Here is a 23,037-nt window from a genome sequence, read left to right on the forward strand (position 1 = left end):
TCCATTTCTCTTTAGGCCAGTTGATGTGTTCTTTGGCAAATTGTAACCTCTTCTGCACATGCCTTTTTTTTAACAGAGGGACTTTGCGGGGGATTCTTGAAAATAGATTAGCTTCACACAGACGTCTTCTAACTGTCACAGTACTTACAGGTAACTCCAGACTGTCTTTGATCATCCTGGAGGTGATCATTGGCTGAGCCTTTGCCATTCTGGTTATTCTTCTATCCATTTTGATGGTTGTCTTCCGTTTTCTTCCACGTCTCTCTGGTTTTGCTCTCCATTTTAAGGCATTGGAGATCATTTTAGCTGAACAGCCTATCATTTTTTGCACCTCTTTATAGGTTTTCCCCTCTCTAATCAACTTTTTAATCAAAGTACGCTGTTCTTCTGACAAAGGCTTGAACGACCCATTTTCCTCAGCTTTCAAATGCATGTTCAACAAGTGTTGGCTTCATCCTTAAATAGGGGCCACCTGATTCACACCTGTTTCTTCACAAAATTGATGACCTCAGTGATTGAATGCCACACTGCTATTTTTTTGAACACACCCCTTTCAACTAATTCAACTAATTGCCCAATTGCACAGCCTTAAGAGCGTGCATATCATGAATGCTGGGTCTCATTTGTTTTCTGACAATCTACTGAACCTACTGGTAACTTGTTTGCCACGTAGCAATAAAAAAAATATACGAAAAACCTTGATTATTCTGGTTAGTCACATTGTACTGCTATTATTTTGAACAATACTGTATAGAGATAGCCTTAATGAAAGCCTAGTCCAGAGAATCCAGAAGCTCAGACTTGACAGATCGTTCACTTATAGACAACTCTGTGAATGTGCTTGAGTAGCCAGCCAGAGCCTGGGATTAATCCCAATCAAACATTTCTGGAGAAACCTGAAAATCTGCATCTGCCCTCATCCAACCTGACAGAGCTTGAGAGGTGAAGAATAACAGATAACTGCCAAATGATGATGAGAAAAGCTTGTTGCATTTAATAAAAAAAGACTTGAGGCTGTAAAAGTGTTCCAGCTAAAAACAAACCACAAAATTTCAATTCCAAAAAAGTTGGGATACTGTACAAATTGTGAATAAAAACAGAATGCAATGATGTGAAGTTTCAAATTTCAATATTTTATTCAGAATACAACATATATGACATATAAAATGTTTAAACTGAGAAAATGTATAATTTTAAGGGGAAAAGATTTTAAATTTCATGGCATCAACACGTCTCAAAAAAGTTGGGACAAGGCCATGTTTACACTGTGTGGCATCCCCTCTTCTTTTTATAACAGTCTGCAAACGTCTGGGGACTGAGGAGACAAGTTGCTCAAGTTTAGGAATAGGAATGTGTCCCATTCTTGTCTAATACAGGCTTCTAGTCTTAGGTCTTCTTTGTCGCATCTTCCTCTTTATGATGCACTAAATGTTTTCTATAGGTGAAAGATCTGGACTGCAAGCTGGTCATTTCAGTACCCGGATCCTTCTTCTACGCAGCCATTATGTTGTAATTGATGCAGTATGTGGTCTGGCATTGTCATGTTGGAAAATGCAAGGTCCTTCCTTAAAGAGACGACGTCTGGATGGGAGCATATGTTGTCCCAACTTTTTTGGAATGTGTAGCTCTCATGAATTCCAAAATGAGCCAATATTTGGCATGACATTTCAAAATGTCTCACTTTCATCATTTGATATGTTATCTATATTCTTAAGTTTGAGATTTGTCAATTATTCCATCCTTTTTTACTACAATTTGTACAGTGTCCCAACTTTTTTGGAATCGGTTTTGTATTTAGTCTATTTATGTTTTTATGTACTTAACTATGTTTTTTTAAAAAAAGATTGATATGGAAAAAAGTAATTTAAAGCAGTTTTACATAAGGCAGGAACATAACGTGGAAACATCAAGGGGGTACATTTTGAATACATTTGCAAGCCACTGTGTGTGTGTGTGTGTGTGTATATATATATATATATATATATATATATATATATATATATATATATATATATATATATATATATATATATATACACATACATACACACACACATTTATATATATATATATATATATATATATATAATACTTATTTTAGGTTGTAACTTTCTAACTTTTTGATTCTGCATCCATAATATTAATAATATAGTATTTTTCACATATAAAGAAATTGTTTTTAAAAAATTATAATCGAATAAAAGCCAACTAGGACATTCAGTAAGTTTGTAAGCACTGGGAAACACGTTTTTTTTTTTCGAATACAGACGAGGCAAGACTAGATTTAGATTCAGCACACAATGAATATAGCGCTTAGTTTAGATCAAGGGTTGAGTTTGTGGATCGTGTTTAGGGAAGCTGAACTAATTCACTCGGACTGTACGTCACTCACAGTAATCACCTTCATACAGGCTACTAATGCACACTTCAGAATATCTGACAGCTGCTTTCGATTATATCTGCAAGGTATGTGAAATTAAATGTTGACAGATTTATCTAATAATGTATATGATTTGACTATTAAACAGAGACCGTACACTATTAAACACAAAGGCTGTGAGCTGTGTGATCAGGCGGTCTCCGCGCCTTCAAAATAAAAGTCCCGCTATTACGAGGACAAAAAAGATCGCGATTTCTACTATTCGCTTGAAAAGTAGATTGTGGACGTCTTCAAGATCGTTCATGATATAAAATCGCCAGATCGCCCACCCCGATACATAACTGGCTCAGTGGATGTGGTTAGCTATGCATTTAGCCAGCTTGTGTAGAGACTCTTGAGCTAGCAAAAGTCTGCTAACGTGAGCTAGCTTGTAACAACATTCATCCAAATATCAAGTCAGATAATTGTATTTCTTTAGAACTGTTTACTGTGTTACTCTGGTGTTAGTGCTGGCAGACGCACTATATATTTATATTCAACCACTGGCAAGATAGTGAGGTATTTCGATTTCCTAACTGATTTTTTATTAGGTGAAATGTTGATGTCACTTCCGGTGTGTGTAAACGTTTAGCGCAGTACCTCACACGTCCCATAGTTGGCGTATCAGTGAGTGAGCAAAAATGTGATACACACTTACACAGATGATTTCAAAAAATTGTGACAATTTTGGCCTACAGAGATTTTTGCTCCAGCTATATATTTGAGGCTGTAGAACACTGTAGTATGCTCAGAAAAATGAGGACATTGATTTTCGTCCTGACATCTACCCATGTCCTGACTTTGTTGGTGTGTATTCATAATTTTGTCCTGATATGTCACAAATGTAAACGCACACACACACACACACACACACACACACACAGATGCTCAACGTGCACACAAATCCACATCAGAAGTACGATCAGATGTGCACACTATGACAGCTTGTCAACAGATAACTCTATGAAGTAATTTAAAAATCAAATGTAAATATAAACATTTAACCCTGCGTGTATTTCAAACATGATCAAAATAGTCTTAATTAGTATTTCCTTTTTCTAATTAAATGTTTGTTTAAGCATGATAAATTTTAAATATGTCAAAATTTCTCATGACAGTATGTGTGTGTGTGTGTGTGTGTGTGTATTATATAAATATACATATATATATACCTTAACCAACTGCAAGATTTTTTGTTTAGTTTTTGCTTGTTAGGTTATATGCTTAAAATAATTAGGTTAGTTTTAAAGGTTTCTGCTTAAAGGGACAGTTCACCCAAAAATGACAATTTGATGTTTATCTGCTTACCCCCAGGGAATCCAAGATGTAGTTGACTTTGTTTCTTCAGTAGAACACAAACTGAGATTCAAACTGTTGCAGTTTATCACTCTTATAATGTAAGTGGATAGGAAACAGGACTAAAACATACAATAAAAAAAAACATACACAATACCAAAACTGAACCATGTGGCTCGTGACGATACATTGATGTGAAAGACACAAAACTTTCCTGAGCGAGAGCATCCTCCTATGTGCATTCCATCTCAGCAGCAGGCACCTGGGGACGTCTTCTTCTTCTTGCTTTATGGCGGATCGCAGAATTAAAAATCTCTCAAATGGACCATTGGCACTCCTAATTGAGATTGGACCGTAGATAGCGTGTCAATGGGAAGGAATGTTCACAGGAGGATGTGCTCAGAAGAGTTCTAACAGTTCAGACATTATGTGAATCAGAGGTAAAAAAAACAAAACAACAACATATAAATACTATTCAGTTTCTTGCACAGATCGATCGTTTTGTGTCTTTACACATTAATGTATCGACACAAGCTGCAGGGTTTAATTTGGTTTTGTACATGTATGTGTGTGTGTGTGTGTGTGTGTGTGTGTGTGTGTGTTTTCTTTTAATGTTTTAGCCGTGATTCTCATCCACTTACATTATAAGAGTGATGGACTGAAACGGTTTGTTTTAAAAATCTCAGTTTTTGTTCTACTGAAGCAACAAAGTCAACATCAAATTTTTGCTTTTGGGTGAACTATCCCTTTAAAAAAAAAAAAAAAAAAAATCTAAGAAAATGTCATTCAAAATACACTCTATGAGCATGAGACTTAATACATTACACTTTTTGTTTGTTTGTTTAATCTTAAGATTTCCCATATATTTTCACTTGAAAATATGCAAACAATGAAATTGTATTTATTCGTTATGCATGCTATGGATGCACACACTCTTTATTAAGAATATGGACTGTAAATAGCTCTTTATGTCAGATTAATCTTTATAATAAAGGTTTTCGTGAGGGACTGGGTGAGGAAGAGAGAGGGAGTGAGAACTGTGGTGGACACTTTCCAAGTTCATTGCGGTGCTAATCCTGCATTGTACTAGTGAATGGGCATTATCATAAACGTTTGGCAGCCCTGTCTTGCTGTACTGTGGCCAGCTGTGGGCCTCTACAGCTCTCATTGTTCAGGATAACTAGTTGAGTGTGAACCGTATATTGAAAATTCCCCACATTGGATTCATTTAAGTATTGCCTCAACCTTAAGCCCCCTAACTGGAGTCAGGGGTGGACGGCGGTTAGGGTCGAGGGATTCAAACAATGACATGCTAAGCAGACATGTTGCTGAAGCCAAAGGGAGAAGATGGGAGCCAAATGGCTGGGATTGTTTAGGTTTCTGAATTCTTTGTATTTATCCAAATTTCATTGTTGACTCGTAATCCTCACACTGCTTTGATAACCAATCAGGCATTACATGCAACTGTGATGCAACTGCCTCATTCACCAAAAGAAAAAAGAAAAGCAAAACCTGTTTGTGGCCATATTACAGACAATTTTTGTAATCCCCATCCCTTCATCTTCAGAACACAATTTTAGATCATTCTGATGAAATCCGAGAGCTCTCTGACATTCCATAGACAGCAAGGTACTACCAGGATCAAGGCACAGAAACATTGCATTTACATTACGTTTGTGAGCAAAGAAAAGATAAATAACTTTATTCAGCAATTCTTCTCCTCCTTATCCCATCTGTCGTGGACGCTCACTGCTCTGTGCAAACAGAACAAAATGGAAATTTGTTCCTGACAGATTCAAATGTGAGAAGCAATCTTTAGATTCAGCAGCAACCTGTTAATCTTCAGAAGACATGGATTATGAACATCACACTAATCATATGGACTTTTAGAGTAACATTAATATGCACATATACGTGATTTCATTCATTCATTCATTCATTTATGTTAAATTAACTGTTCTTTTTTTGTTTTACACTCCTTGTTTCTTATTCTGTAATGATTTTACGACATTGTAGTATAATGTAAATATATGTAAAATAATATAAAAACAATCATATGTTATCCTTGTGTCAGTATTAGAATATAAATGCTTGACGAGACAAAAACAAGGGAGTAAGGACTGAACATTTATGTCTGGCTCATTATTTGATTTGTGATTGTTAATGGATGTTAAATGACAACATGAAGGTCTATCGTATCAATTTGCAGCTCTTGTTTAATTTGATGTGACATCAAGTTTTTCTATGTCTAATCAGACGAGCAGGGATGTAACATTTTCAGTTGTACTTTACTGGATCCACAATAATTGCCATAAAGATATAATCTGTAGCAGACACATTTATTAAAGTTTGAGAGAAACATTGAGTTACAGGCATTAAAATGTGTTGAGATGGGTTAGCAAGGAGGTCAGCTGCTTATCAAAAGAACAAAACCTATACTAAATATGTGGTATAAAGCATTTGACTCTTCCAGATAATATTACAGTTTTGCACAAGTTTGTAATAAAATAAGTGTTTGAACTTGAGCTAATATAATTCCGTTTGGATTTGAGCTTGTAGAACTGCGGCCAAGGAGAGCAAAATAAGGTCAGCTGTGTCATAATGTTTCTTGTGGAGAAAAATAGATTTCCAAATGTAATTTCCTATAGTCTCTGCCTCAGAGGAATGAATGAATGTTATTTCATTGGACGGTAACTCCTTTTGTTTTGCTCCAAGTAGGGTAAGATAAAATACTGTGAACAAACATAAAAAAGTAGGATTCTCTCTTTCTTTATCACCCTTTTTCTTTGTTTCTGCTTCAGTGGAGGCATGCACTCTCAATATGAATCCTTTATCACAATTTAGTGTCTGCTGGGGTGTAATGGAAATTATGGTGGTGCACCACCTAGATGCTCCATTACTTCGAGACTATGGATGTATTCCAAGCCCAGACATATTTTAGTCATATGAGGGGAACTGCATATTGATTTCAGGGTTAAGCCAGTAGCGCTTAGACTAGTTGACCGCCCAGAGTCCCTTCTTCATCCATCCCATCGTCTTGGTCCAGGGAGACATGAGTGGAAGAAATGAGCGGGAAGGTGGAGGCGTGGAAGGGGATGGAAGAGTAGTCTTCTACCCTAATCTGTTTACTTTGCAATTTGTGTTTTCAGAGTGCGGCCATTCATTCTGCTTAGTGTGACACATCTCGTGCATGAGATAAATTGCCTGGAGGGAGAGTGGGAAGAGAGAGAGAGAGAAACCATTAGACTCAGCTGTGATTATTGTACATTAATGAAAGCCCAGAGACACTCATGCAAGAGCAGAGGGATGCATGATGTTATATTGATCTACTGTGGCTGTGCTTTCGAAATAAATGAGTTTCCCTCTATACAGTAGCATACAATCTTCTTGACACTCTTAAGAACTAACTAAGCCTCACATTGACTGTTTTCCCAAGAGGGAACCATTGATCATTGCACTGTTCTCCCTTGTTGCAGTGTTAGTTGGCTGCTGTCAAAATACATGTAAAGAGCTGATGCACAAATGGAATATATCTATGTTCTTATATCCCCCTGCTTTCTATTAAAACCCTGGAACCACCACTCACAAGGACCTCTGGGATTTCAGTTTGTAACTATGCTGTTACCACCCTGCTTCAGTGATAATGGTTTTACCCTTGAGCCGGGCAGAAATGCTGCATGTACGTATGTATGTACTGTATGTATGTATGTGTTCAGATTTTAGTTTAAAATCATATAATTTAATAATTATTTGTTTCTCTAAACACACTGTTTTGTCATTTTCCCAGTGTTAAAAAATAATTATTTCCCAGCATAGGCCTGAAATGAAATTAAAGTGTTCTTTTGACGTTGCTAAAACTAACATTATTTTGTTTATTGGGTGTAATGTAATGTGTTTATGTGGTTTAAGGTAAAAAAAAAAAAAAAAAAAAAAAAAAAAAAACATAATGTACATTATTGCTGCTCATAAATGCCCGTTGACGTTGATTTTTAAAAATCTCATTGTTCTGAAAAGCGAAGTGTACGCTGATTGGCCTGCTATCCAGTGCGTTGTGATTGGCTGAATACCTCAAGCGTGTGATGGAAGTGTCACACCCCTTAACATACTGTGATGCTGAGTCCCGACTCAATGACACAAAACCAATACATTACAACCCATTACAAACGAGGCATTTGTAGCATCCAGTGGGGACATAATTACTGATTATAATGACTTATTTGGTCTTTTTACGCGTTGTGTATCGCACCGTGTAAATATAAAACCATATCTGCATTTGTGATCAGAGAAATTGCAAACAACAGGTGCTACTCTGCACTGCTCAAACCTTGTGTTTGAAGTCATCAATGGCAAATTCTTTAAATATGTAAACGTATTTACAGACTGTGAGTCAGAAGCACCAGACTGTACTTGCAAAGTTGGAATTGCCCCACTTTATAGAAACAGACACCGGTATTGTAGGCTACTGCTTTAATAAACAGTCCTTGTCCTCTGTAAAATGGGCTGTACACATCTGAATATTTGGGTTGAACTGTGTGGAACAGTGTTGTAGATAAAACTTAACTACTAACTTCTAGTAGTGACCTCTTTTGGAAGGTCAAACGAAGTAGTTTCGCTTTCATAAAGAAACACACAGCATCTCCACAACATGGCGTCAGCAGCAACAGTGAGAATAAAAGTTACACCTTCTTTCTTTCCATGAACATTTGGGTAGCATTATGCAAATCTTCCGTGTTATAACGAGCCATTTTAGGAGGGTGTGGTTGACTCTTACAGTAACTTTTATACAGAATATCTATTTGGATTTGAGACTTTAGTCTTTGCAACTTTACAGATCTTATTTATGCACCAAGAGCTTGTAGCAAAAGGGCTACAGCTGTCACATTCCTAGAACCAAGCCACTCTTGAAACAGAAAAAAGTCAGAAGCATTTCACCTGGGGATAAGAGAAAAAGAACTGGTCTGTTGCTCAGTGATCCAAAGTCCTCTTTTCAGATTAAAGTAAATTTAGCATTTCATTTGGAAATCATGGTCTGGAGTCTGGAGGAAAACTGGAGAGGCACAGAATCCAAGCTGCTTGAAGTCCAGTGTGAAGTTTCTGAAATCAATGATGATTTGGGGTGCCATGACGTCTGCTGGTGCTGGCCTATTGTGTTTTATCAAGTCCAAAGTCAATGCATCCATCTACCTGGGGATTTCGGACCGCTTTATGCTTCCATCTGCTGACAACATTTATGGAGATGCAGATTTCATTTTGCAGCAGGACTTCCAAGCGATTTGCTGACCATGACATTACTGTGCTTGAACATGCCTGACCTAAACCTCACAGAGAATCTATGGGTTATTGTGAAGAGGAAGATAAGTAACATCTGACAAACAACACAGAGGAGCTCAAGGCGGCTATCAAAGCAACCTGGGCATCAATAACGCCTCAAAAGTGTCACAGGCTAAATGCCTCCATGCCACGCCGCATTGAAGCAGTAATTTTTGCAAAAGTAACCCCAACCAAGTACCGAGTGCATGATTAAACCTGCTTTGGGGATCTTGAATATTTCTGTTTTGTAAATCTCTTTTTTCCCCTTTCTTTCTATTATTTTGTTTTTTAAGTCATAACCAAGGATTAAAAAAAAAAAAAAAAAAAAACGCTGTTGAAATATTTGAGTTTGTGTGCAATTAATCTAGAATATAAGAAAGTTACAAATAAAGATCTTTTCCCATGATATTAGAATTTTTGGAGATTTTGCTTGTATTTGTGTGTTTAAAGGGTTGCACAATGTGGCCTATCACAGACTCCGCTGTAAAACGCATTTTCTACTGATTGAGAAAGGAAATAAGCTACTGCAGTAGACTGACTTAGAATGCCCTATTTTATACTGTCATGATGAAGGTATATTGTAGAAGAATCTTCTCTAAATAGTGACGAAACATAACCCATTAGTACATGTTAACCAGGAGTCACTCTCATTTATAATCAAAACATTGTCTGATAAAATAAACATGGCTGTACAGTAGATAGATGTTGAACAACTATGCGGTGGTTTTGGCTATATTACTTGTCTCATGCAGCGCACTGCCTGCGTCTGAGTAAAAAAAAAAAAAAGGGCCTTAATATTAACAGCCGACCTATGCTCATATTTATATTTCCAAACAGTCAGTAAGCAACAGGTAATTGGAAACGCTGTTTTGTACTCATTTATTGACGAGTTGTCTGCAGTACGACCAGCCGAAAGCATTCCTTCTCTGCCGCTCACTGCACCGAACAGAAAACGAGAGAGACAATGCAGCGTGCTAAAAACATCTGAAAGTTGCTAAATCTAGCTCTGAAGTCACACTCGTGTGAGGCACAGGGGAACTGGGCAGCCATTTTTTTTTTTTTTTTTTTTTTTTTTTTTTTTTTGCTGTGGCACCCATGGAGCAGTTGGAGGTTCAGTGCCTTGCTCAAGGGCACCTCAGTCATGTTATTACCGGCCCAAGACTCAAACCCACAACCCTAGGGTTAAGAGTCAAACTCTCTAACCACTAGGCTACAACTTCCCTTAAGTTGTGAATGTCATGTCCCTTAAGTCCTTAAATGTTGATGCTTAGCCTAAATAACACATATTTTATCGGGAGTGTGTGTGCTGGGACGTTGAGAAGCTTAGCAGATTTTACAGAGCCATCTCAAGTAAATTTCTTTGATGTAGGCCTACTGAAAAAAAAAAATCTATATAGATTAGTTTTAAGCGGGATTTTCGGGCGGGAGCAGGATAAAACATGAATGTTTTGGGCGGGAGCATGACCAGATAAGATAGATCCACCTCACTCAGGTCTCTACTTCAATCGCATCATATGACCTCTTTAATATTACAAATCTCCTCATTTTATTATTTTTTTATATTTATTTATAGATGATAAGGCACCCATTTTATTTTTGTTTGCTACAAGAAAGTGAGGGAAATACATTTTGAAAAATACAACTTCCTCCCACTCTATCAAGGTCCTTAATGAGCTCCCTAAATGTAGATGTAAAGCTTTTGTCCTGGTCACTTCACTGATGTAGTTGTAAGAAGCTTCTGCCTTTTCCTGTCAACCTGAAAGTGACTTTTAGTATGCAGAATCACTGTGAACCACTTTAGCTAAGACGTGCAGCAGAATTTTAATCAATTAATCTTCCAAACAGAGAGTCACAGATTGCAGAGTTGTTGCTCAGAATGAGAGAAAGTAGAGAGGAAGAAATTATATTGAGGACAAAAAATTCCCACATTATCATGCACAGGTACTATTATGCAGAGGTTTCTCGAAAACTTACGCACAATACCTACACAAAGGCATGTACACATTTTTGACCCCATCTCTAACATGTCTTTGACAAGCCTGACGGTTATGTAAGAGGAAGTGTTATCTGCTGACTTGTCAAGAATTCATACATTTTTGAAAACAGATGAAAGTGAAGCGAGTTTAAACTCAGGGGATAACTGATGTCTCTAACTGGATTCAAGGGTTTTTAAAACGTGAGAGCCTGGCAAGTTCACCCGAGAGTATGAACATTTAGGTTGGAGTGTGTACAGGGTAAACGCGTGTGTGTGAGCATGTTTGTGTGTTCATGTGCATGTATGTAAAAAAGAGTAGAAGGTTGTCTCTTTTGAGATAGACATATAGACAACAGTGGTCTCAGTCTCATTCTATAACTGTGTATACATAGTCTGAGTTTGTTTATTTATTTATTTACAATATTTTATTTATTCATATTTGTTCATATTTTAGAAAAGAACCAACAATAAATGTGCCCTACCATAGGTTTTGCACAAAGCTTTAAACCTAAATGGTTTATATTTTATTGTAGTAATAATGTTAAATATATTTATTTATAGTAATTAATTTTTGTTATTATTATTTATAATTTTTTAATGTACATTATATGGTGTACATGCATTCCCTTATTTAGAATAATCATAAACATTAGATAAAAGGCAACAACTGTGTGAATTCAGTGGAAACCTTCTGTGAACTTTACTGCACTCAGAAGTGAGCACACTTGTTCTTGATTATTAGTGATCAAGACCCACTGTGCTTTCATATTAAACCGTAAAGAGCCCTGGGTTTTCGCCCACTAATTCCTGTGTTTGTTCCATTCGTCCTGTTTTCTTCTGCCTCTCCCTTTCATACACAAATGCATTCCAAATTGCATCATTTTTTGTTTGTCTTGATTCTGCAAACTCAAAGAGTTCTTCTCTGTAACCTTCCAAATCATTTGCCTTTAGATTCACTCTCACTAGAAACGATTCTTTTATAATGCATTTTGCTGCTTTTATGCAGAGGTTTTCCTATTCAGTTGTTATGCATTCATTTCAACCTTAACAAATCTTTGCTAAGGGATGAGGGACGAGGCAAATATTAACGGAATGTTTAGAAGAAAAGCTACTGTAACATGCAGTAGTCGGAAGATAGAAAATGTCCCATGTTCTTTTACACAGACATGTTGTTCAGCCTTCTTCATACTTTCAGGATGGCCTCAGGCAAAAACATAAAAAAAATATATATATTAATTTCTTTCACACAGAAACTGTGATCTTCGCGTCTATAAAAGCATTTTGAGTGTTATAGCATTGGCTTGCTGAAATGCCAGCCAGCTTCTTGAATACTGTGGCTGGTCCCATAGAGCATTATAGTCTGCTTGAAAGTATATCATATATCATAGTGTGTAGCACTATTTATTAACAGTGGGGCCGAGCTCAATTAATGGGAAATAAAACAGACACCTGGCATACAAATTTGGTAGCTTTAGGTTATAGTTTAAAATCTCTTGTATTTTTATTTATTAATTTTCTTAGATAATAATCCTAGTTATTCTTTGTCTTTTGACATCAACATATACAAGAAATAATGCATGAACAATATAGGAGTTATAAAGGGATGATGGACTACATAAATATTTCACACCTTCTTTTTCCATCTCAAGAAAAATATATCTTAAGTGGCTGAAGCGGTTGAAGGTCGCTGTTCACTTACAAAACATGTGCTACGAGTATAATTTTAATCACTTCCACTGATAGTGCAGCAAAACCTTCTGACAAGTTTTCTATGTAACCTCATGGTACCACAGGCTCTCAAACACAATTTGTTGATTTTAGCCACAGTGCTTATTTTTTCAAGAGCTGCATTACATAAATCATGGAGTGGATATATAATGCATGAACAAATATATGAGCTATGAGATATTTATATCACAGAGGACATAATGTTTGTTGCTCACCACATTAATGTTTCCAGAGAGTCTTTATAGTAACAAATTAATGTTTAGGATCCAGACAATTATTGGCTTTCATAATTGGAGTTCAGAGGTTTCATTCTGAAGATAAATCTTCCATTTCTTCATTTTTTCAGTAGGTCATCTCACATAATAATCATCAACCGAGGATTATTCCAACCATGGAAAAACGTATTTTGAAAAAAAAGATTTTAATGACCTGGTATTTGCAATTTATCATTAGCCTAGTTAATACAGTACCTGTCAAAACAGAACTTGAATATATATATATATATATATATATATATATATATATATATATATATATATATATATATATATATATATATATATATACATACACACTTTTTTTTTCTTAAAAAAAGTTTGGTCTTCTGTGTTTAATAATAAAAAAAAAGTTGTATGTTTGTCTTATTTTTGCATCACCAAACTATACAGAAGAATATTGTAATTGAGGATATATTAGACAATGTGATGTGCAAACTGCGATCAGAACTAATTTTGGGACGTGTTTACTCTGTTACCTGATTTGCATAATTTCTTTAGTAAATCAGCTGCTAAAGCAAACAGACAGCATGTGCAAATAAACGACACAGTGGCACAATTATCTAAAAAATAACTTTGATTAGATTTGATACCATTAACGTTGCAAACCTTGGCTAATCCAATGATTAGTTTTCTTCAAAAGTGCATACAGTTTATATCTGATATCTTACCATGACTTAAAAAATATATTTAAAAAATAAATAATCTGTTGATTTCTGGCAGTTGTTGTGTACAATATGAATCAAATGCGGTCAGTGAACTGATGTGAGCTGCCTGTGGAGTTGACCTGTAAGGCTAAATCAGGTACTGTATAGCGTAAACATGATATAAAAGGAATAATAATTGCTTTTTTTAGTGAGATGCATTCACTGTCTAGTCTTACTTTCCCCTACCCTTCACAAAATGTTATTTTTCTCAGCTTCAATATTTTAACAGGCTTGGCATTCTGATACCACATCCCTTTTAATATTTCTTTAAACAGAACGAGTTGCAGGAAAGGCATGAGGGCGCATGCTGTTTGCTCTGTTCTACAAGAGCCACAGCTGACTGCTGCTGCTCATTAGAGTCCCAAAACAGGCTCCAGTGAGTGGTTCTGTCACTTAAATGTTCCTACTAGATCTTCAGAAAACCCATTTTAAATATACATCCTGGAATAAAACTGGTGGAGAGTATGTTTGTATTTCCAGTTTCTGCTAGCTGCAGCTCTGGAAACACCAACAGTGATGGAGGCTGCTTCTCTGTGTTGGTGTTTGTGTCGTTTCCATCATTATTAAGCCTTGATTTTTTCTGTTAGGGAAATTTGAGTTTAGAAAAGTGATCAGTTTGAAACTTAATATTGAAGTCATTTATGGGATTTTACTCCCTGTTCCAGAAAATTGCTTTAATGAACTTACCTCTAAGATGTCTCTTTTTTTTCTGCTGCTGCTTCTTCGTTGCTTCTCTCCTTTGCAGCATACTGATTAGGGATTGATTGCAGGGCCGATTATGAGGTCGTTTACACGACAGTGTTTCAAGCCAAAAACTGGAAACTTTCTATGCATTTTGCCTGTTTGTTCACATGTTGACAAAGTTTTGGGGACCAACAATGCTTGTTTTTCAAAAGTGCAAGTGCATTTTTATATAAATGGATAAATCACCTAATAAAACATTGAAATATTAATGTAACACAAATTGTTAATTAATAACTCAATTAATTTAGACATCTAGATGTGGTGAAGATGACGAGCACAGGAATGGGGAAGAAAGGGGATTTAAGTGGCTTCGAACATGGAATGGTTGTTGGTGCTAGGACGGGCTGGTCTGAGTATTTAAAAAAAAAAAAAAAAAAAGCTAAGGACAGGAAACTGAGGCTACAATTCACACAGGCTTACCAAAATTGGACAATAGAAGATTTGGAAAATGTTGCCTGGTCTGATGAGCCTCAATTTCTGCTGCAACATTCAAATGATAGGGTCAGAATTTGGTGTAAACAACATGAATGCATGGATCCATGCTGCCTTGTCTCAATGGTTCAGGCTGGTGATGGTGGTGTATGGTGTGGAGGATATTTTCTTAGTGCACTTTGGGTGCCTTAGAACCAATTGAGCATCTTAAAAACACCACAGCCTACCTGAGTATTCTTGCTGACCATTTCCATCCCTTTATGACTACAGTGTACCCATCTTCTGATGGCTACTTCCAGCAGTATAATGCACCATGCCACAAAGCTCAGATCAACTCAGACTAGTTTCTTGAACATGACCACGAGTTCACTTTACTCAGATGGCCTCCATAGTCACGAGATCTCAATACAATAGAGCAGCTCTGGGATGTGGTGGAACGGGAGATTTGTATAATACTGTAGATGTACAGCTGAAAAACCTGCAGCAACTGTGTGATGCTATCATGTCAATATGGACCAAAATCTCTGAGGAATGTTTCCAACACCTTGCTGAATCTATGCCACAAAGAATTAAAGTAGGCCTGAAGGCAAAAGGGGTTCCAACCTGCTACTAGCAAGGAATACCTTAAAGTGGCCAGTGGGTGTTTATATATTTACACTTTTGATTAGCTCAGGTTATTGACTTAATTGGTTAAATTCTGTGGCAGATTGCATGATTTTGATGTGCTATTTCCTGGGTAGCCCCACCAGGAATTTTTTTGACATCATTGTATCCAACAAGTCAAGTCAAAACATAGTTTAGACAAACCTCATCACATACTTGAACCTCATTAACACTAAAGATCCATAAATGCAAATAAGAAAGTCATCAATATCAATCTTGTAGATGGGGGTAAGGTTAGGTGTGCTGTACAACAAGAGCTTCAGTGGCTGCTTTGGAGTCAAAATAAAAAGGTATCTAGACAAATCTTGAAAAAAACCTCTCAACAAAAGTATGAAAACATGCCATGATTTTATCTGTCATCTGCAGAGGTGCAGAAATGAAGGTACAATATGTAATGTAGGGAATGATTAGGGAATCAGACCAGGTATAAATGGAAAGATGGACAGATGAGATACTTTAATACTAGACTTTAGTGGAGAGCATAAGTAGCAACATTCAACTCCATACAAGTTTTGTAAAAAATTGAGTCATGTTTTACTGGATTTGTATTTTTTTTGCTTGGTCTGTTTTTCATCTGATCAGATTTGATAGCAATCCTAACTTGATGGACTCTTGAAGAGCCTGTCTCTCTGATATTGTTGGCTCCACCAGCAAGTAGTTCTAAGAGCTTTCAAAGATGTGAATGCTGAATTCTTCTTACTGTACCTGACAGTCCAGCATTAGCCTTCTAGATCGAAACACTTTGACAACTTTAGATCTTTCTGCCAGGTCAATCCAAGAACTGAATTCTTCAGGAGCTGCTCTGCTTTCATTATTTTCCATAGGTAAGAATCTGAGAGTCAAATTGGGTTGCTAAAATGTCACCTGCCTGACTGCAGTTGGATTGGATGGGTGCTGACTGTGTTACTCAAAAGGGCACATCATTTCACATTAGTAAACAAGCAGGCTTAGAGCTTTTTCAGTGCCAGAACATTTAAGGACTCTGCCACTGATTAGCATGCAAAATGTGTACTTTCTCATACGCCTTACTATTGACTTAGTGGGCATAAAATATTTATCTGAGCCCCCCAAAAAAGGTTTTACTACATTAGTACTTCTGATAATGCTCTCTTCTCTTGCCTTTACTTGCTGTACCTATAATTCCTTGGTCTAAGACTTTCTGTGAAGTATTTGGAGTTCATTTAATTAGAGAACCCCCTCCATTTTTTTCCTTCTATGAAATCTGAAATTTAGTGATATGGAGTAAAACAATGTTGAGCATGCTTCTTTTTATTGTCCAATTCAGTTTGATTTTTAAGGCACTTCTGATGATTAGGCTTTCCTACCAGCTGAGAACAGACACTTCTTTGAAGGCGAAAGAAGAAAGATGTCTTTTCTGGCATGCATTGCGCAAACAACCCTTCTCATAATGTACGCTGGCATACAGATTCTTTATTTGCCAGTTTTACAAGAAGACTGCATATGAGCAAAAGTATAAGTGTGGAGTCAGAAGAGATTTTTTTTTTTTTCAGTCATCAGTCATGGCCCAGAAGTTACAGAATGCTGAATCAAAATCTGTTTCCATTGCAGAACATTTACTAATCCATCACTGTTGACCGTAATCGTAACGCCAGACTATGACTTAGCAGAATTCATTTTCTTTAGTCTGCAGACAGGCGTAAATACACTTACCGAAGTATTTTTTTATAATTTAAAAGTTAAATCTAAATTTCTCTACAAGCACATCTGGTCCATGTAATCGATATCTCATTAAATTATGTATAGTGTACCAGTGGTGGAATTTAGCAAGCACATGCATTAACTGAGCTGCCTTGATGAAGAAAAAACAAACATATCCCTCAGTCTCATAAGATATCAATATGCTTTTTTTATTTTTTATTTAAGGTTTGCACAGTACTGTTGATATCTATACAGTATAAAAGGACAGTGTGTACTGATTCTTGTAGAGATTGGAAGTTATGTTCTCCCACTACTGTGTGTTTGAGAAGTGGGCAATCATGTGTCATTCCATTCAACAGGACTTATCCAATCCATGGGTAATTGTCTGAGAAAAATTGCTTTTCCAAATATCTGATTCCATTTTTTCGCCAATCAGAGAACAGCTTCGGAAAAGAGCGAGAAGGATATTTATAACCTCTCCTCTCCAAAATTGGCTTAGAATTACATTCTTTTGCCTGGTCTGACTCCTGCCCACTTGTCATTCTGCTCTCTCCCCATCTCCTCTATCACCTCTGCTATCAACCTCTCAACTTCTGAAGTCCATTCTCTGGTAATGTTTGTTTAATACTCTGAGGACTGCCCTACACTCAAGTGGGAGATGGAGAAAAGAGAGGAATGAGAGAAAGAGAGCAAGAGAGGGAACAGGAACTTCAGAGAGATCAGAATACCTCTTTCACCATCTCCTCTCTCTTTATTCTTCTTCTCTTATTACTCATGCAGGCTGTTTCTTCAACTTCCATTGCATATCTCAGATTGAATTTGAAATCTGGTTGCACAAGTGGGGCATAGACCAGCGCCGACTCAAAAATCTTTGTCTCATGATGTTACTTTATTTTTATTTTATTTTATTTTTACAAAAAGTAAATAATCTTTGTCCATCTAAATATACATTTCACAGCAGACCTGAATTGTTGGAATGTTCTTGATTCTTACTGATTTATGAAAGTAAACCATGGCAGCCTTCAGGGCTTAAATGGTGAAACGAATGTTTTCTATAAAAAACATATATTATTTGAGCTGTACAATTGTGTACGGTAGATTGTCCTTTGTGCGATGCCATGTTCTTGCTGGGTGAACATATGAGTCATGTAATTCCTGTTCCTGATCCAGCAGATCAACGGAGGCATGTTGTCATGTACCTTGTGTCAGGTAAAGGCTTTTCAACTATTTCTAATTTGTTTTTGCCATTGAACATTCTGAAAGCATGTAGACAACAGGATGGAGACATGTTTATGTTATTTTGCTGATTCAATACAATTGTCTAGAAAACAAATGCTTAGCTTTCACATGTGCAGATATCATGTGGAAGTTTCCATGCTTTCAGGGTTTACCAGCATTTTCTTGTCATGAAAAAATAGTGATTTTTATACACAGATACAGAGAGTAAGTGATTCTATCACGTTATTAATCTTAATCATATTTAATGGGTTCATTCACCCAAAAATGAAAATTGTCATTAATTAACCTCATGTCTTTTCAAATCCGTAAGACCTTTGTTCATCTTCTGAACAAAAATTAAGATATTTTTGATGAAATCCGAGAGCTTTCTGACCCTCCATAGGCAGCAAAGCAACTTAACACATCCCAAGCCCAGAAAGGTAGTAAGGACATCATTACAATAGTCCATATGATATCAGTGGTTCAACCTTAATTTTATGAAGCTACAAGAATACTATTTGTGCAAAAAGAAAACAAAAATTATGACTTTATTCAACAATTTATTCTGTGTTTTCTGCATTTTCCCCCAAGTCTAGGGACAAGGTAAAAATTATTGTCTCGAGTACAATGACATTTATTATTGATTTAACCCCAGCTTGTTTAATGACCCTTGGATATTTATTTAATATTCATACACACACATCTAGAGTATTTCCTTTCAGATTCTAATGGCTCATTTCCACTGAGCAGCACAGTTCAGGGGTCTCATTTATAAAACTCTCCATAGATTTCATCCTAAAATTTTCCGTAGGCACAAAAGCTAGATTTTGCATACGCCCAAAAGTTTTCAGATTTATAAAACCATGCACACGCCAGAACCTGCGCAAAAATCTCTTTAAAAATCCCAGTCATTTCTTCCTCGAAATGACCATATATGGAGCTTACAACACCTTGTTTTACTATGCATAACCTCATCTGCATATAATTTACATGCGAATTCCCATGCACGTAACACCATGTTTAACACAGAGACAGTAGGGAAATAGTATCCCTGCTATGTTTTAGAATAAATACATGAAAATATCCATAAAAATAAAATGGTTGCAAATAGTTCTCAGATATTTTAGATTATGTCAATATTTTACACTGGCCAAATAGTATTTCGATTTTTTCAAATTAAATTTATGCAGGTTTGCTGATAAGATAAATATATTTTAGCTATTTTAGTGGAGAGAGATAAATGCATATTATTGCAGTGTATTGTCTGATTTGGCGCGTCGATGACAAAGTATTGTAAAAAGGAAACATGCAAATCTTACCGTTTTCTCCTAGTTATGTCCTTCAAATATAGTGGAATTTTTCATAATGTTGTAGAGATGAATTTGCATGACATTAACACCTCCATGCAGCTGTGGTTGTACAGTAATCCAGCAGTGTCCACCATAATATCGCAGTAAGTATGCATCATTGATCATTGTCCTCGCTAAAATAGTTCTCATAACATGTGGTCTGTAGTTTAGTTTAAAGATTAATTATTGTGCACCTATAGCACTCCTCGTTTTAATAAAAATAACATGTCACAGGATAATTATTTATTGTTAATGAAATTATGCAATTATGTTGTTTGTAAAATTATGTACGTGTTAATCTCTTTTAATGCGAGTGGAGTATTTAATGTAAATCGTGTAAATCAGTGTATATCGACATGAAAACAGAGTTTAAAGTTGTTGTTAACTTCATTAATTTACTCACACCACGAAAAAGAGTTTGTACACATGGTTTATAATGTCCGTGCGGTGTACATATTTACGTAAGTTTATTTTTTATAAATCCCGATATGTGCTTAAAAAATGTGTATGCAATTTCTATGCCTATTTTGTGCGTACGCAACATTTATAAATGAGACCCCAGTACAGTACACAACTGTTTTCTTTACACGGTCAGAAGTTGTAAATGGCACCAAAATAGCAAACTGTACCATACTACTTTTTTGGTACCCTTCCATTGGGGTACCCAGCACAGAGTCCATAATAGCAAACTCTACCTTACTACTTTTTTGGTACCCTTCCATTAGGGTAACCAGTACAGAGTCTATAATAGCAAACTGTACCATACTACTTTTTTGGTACCCTTCCATTGGGGTACCAAGCACAGAAAAGGGTACCAAAAGGGTGGAGCTAAACTCACCACAGAACATTGATTGGTTGACTAGAATAGTCACTTTTGAGTGATACAATGTGATAAAGTGTCCTTCACTCGTTCTGCTCTGCTGTCCATGAGTGTTGGGCTTATTTGCATCAGAGTGCGTAAACAAAAAAAGATACAACTATATTTTTATAGTAAAAAACTACAAAGACATAAAGAATAGCTGTTTCTCAATATGCGTTCTTATCTCTTATTGTGGACTTGTGAAATGTCATTGCCCAAAAATCAGTGTAATCTTCTAAATATTACTGTTAATGTGACATGAAATGTAGTTTTAAGAGTTTTCAGGTGAGAATGTAATTGTTTAAAACTCAAATCTGCAGTTTATTTATAAAAATAGCACCTATCTGAAAATTTGCTATGCCGATTTCGAAACTCCAGGCAATCACAGGGCACACAGTGATTGTGTATCCACCGATAGCAGCCGTAGCTCAGCTAGTCCTTCTGACATTTGCCATTGGCTCTGATGTATCTGTAGTGATTAAACATGAGATACAATATGTTTTGGGATAACTATATTTAACATGCATTTGTGGTCTTATACTTTTATAATGGCTGTTATTATTCATTAAAACTTACGTTTAACAAAAAGAGGCAGAGTTGTGCTAATTGTCGCGGCTCATTGTCGATCACTACTTTCCGGCATACACCATGCCTACAAAGTAAGGGTACTATTGGCAGTGGAAATGCAAGCCTGATCAGGGTAACCCGTACTGAATCGTACTGTACTGAACTCTACTCTACCGTACCGCTCAGTGGAAACGAGCCATAATAAATTACTGACAAGGGTTGTTACTAGTTGCTTCAAAAATATCCCATCCCGATCTTATTCTGCAGATATCTCAACCTTTTCATTTAAACCTGGACTGATGCCTAGTCTTAATGAGAACTGAGGCCTGCAGAGGCAGTGAATGGCTGTAAAATCTGCTAAGTGTTTCAGATGGCCATTGAGAAGGAAGTGGAAGTCGTCCGTATGTGTGTCTGAAGACATGTGTTCCTTGACGAGCTCACAAGGCCTTTTTAAAGCTGTCCTCAGCGTAAAGTGCAGGGGAGAGAGAGCTTTTAAAACTTGGCATATGGCAGACTGCACCAACTTTCTGTCCCACGAGTGCCGTTTCTGAGCACTGCGGAGTGGCTGCGCTGTGGCTAGATGCTCCGGGAAGCAGATGTTCATTCTCTTAAGTGGTAATGGTTAATTGTGATCATGATGATGATGGTGATGGGATGAGCCTAAACTGTTGCATGTTTCTTTTAGTATCTGACCAATTCAAGAAATTAGATTAATATGGATAACAGTGATAGATTCAACAGCGGATATGAAAGTGGGCTGTATCGATCGATTATTTCTTGTCCATTTGCCACACCACATATCCTTTGTACCCTATGAAATGAAGCATTATGTCACTTGCTCAACAATTCATCTTCTGCAGTGAATGGGTTCCATCAGAAAATCCAAACACCTGACGAACACATTTATGACTACAATCCATCAATAAATATCTTGTGATGCGAAAATCTGACACCCATTTACTGCAGAGGATCCATTGGTGAGCAAGTGAAGTAGTGCTACATTTCTCCAAGTCTTTTCTTATGAAGAACCAACTCATCTACATCTTGGATGACCTGAGTGTGAGTAAATTCTCAGCAAATTTTCATTTTTGGATGAATTATTCTGTTTCCTTTTTGGGGTGAACTATTCCTTTAAGCCTATGCTTTTTGGTGGAGTCTTTGGTCTTTTGACACATTCACCCATTCCAAGCAGCAGTAATGGCTTTGGCAAAAAAAGCCTGAACTTGACTACGGGTGACACGTAAAAGGCGCCGGGTGAGCAGACAGAGAACATGAAAGGGAAGCTTATATAGATCTCTAAATGGTGGGGCAGATTGAAACATCGGGAGAGAGGACGCCACAGATGAAAGGAGGGCCAGGGTTGCTACAGGCACGTAGCAGACAGCTAATGACAGGGTCCTTTGGCAAGAAGATGGCATCTCTCTGATCCAACACTCATTGATTATTGATGTACTGCCCCCAGTGCAAAACCCGGCTAGACAATCAATGTTTTCACCTCGTGCGTCCCCATGCACCATTTAGAGGCCTTGATCGTCAAATGATCAAATCCGCTGCAAAGTTCATGCTGACTTGAAAAAGGAAAACCAGTGGTATTGCAGTCATCAACCGGGAATTTAACTTCTCCTGGAGCCAGTTACTGTTTGATCCATCTTTGTCCATTGCATTTAGAGTTGTTCAAAAACTTTGACTAAGCCTTAGACATTCAAACCTTTGAACCAGCCACTGCTTAGAGTTTAGTTTCTCAATTACACCACAATACCAAAAGCTTCACCTCATCAGAAAGAAACACAAATCCCCCTCAGAATCCAGGCTACCTTATTCATCTGCTGCTTCATT

The sequence above is a fragment of the Carassius gibelio genome, chromosome B14 (assembly GCF_023724105.1).
Source record: "Carassius gibelio isolate Cgi1373 ecotype wild population from Czech Republic chromosome B14, carGib1.2-hapl.c, whole genome shotgun sequence".
NCBI lineage: Eukaryota > Metazoa > Chordata > Actinopteri > Cypriniformes > Cyprinidae > Carassius > Carassius gibelio.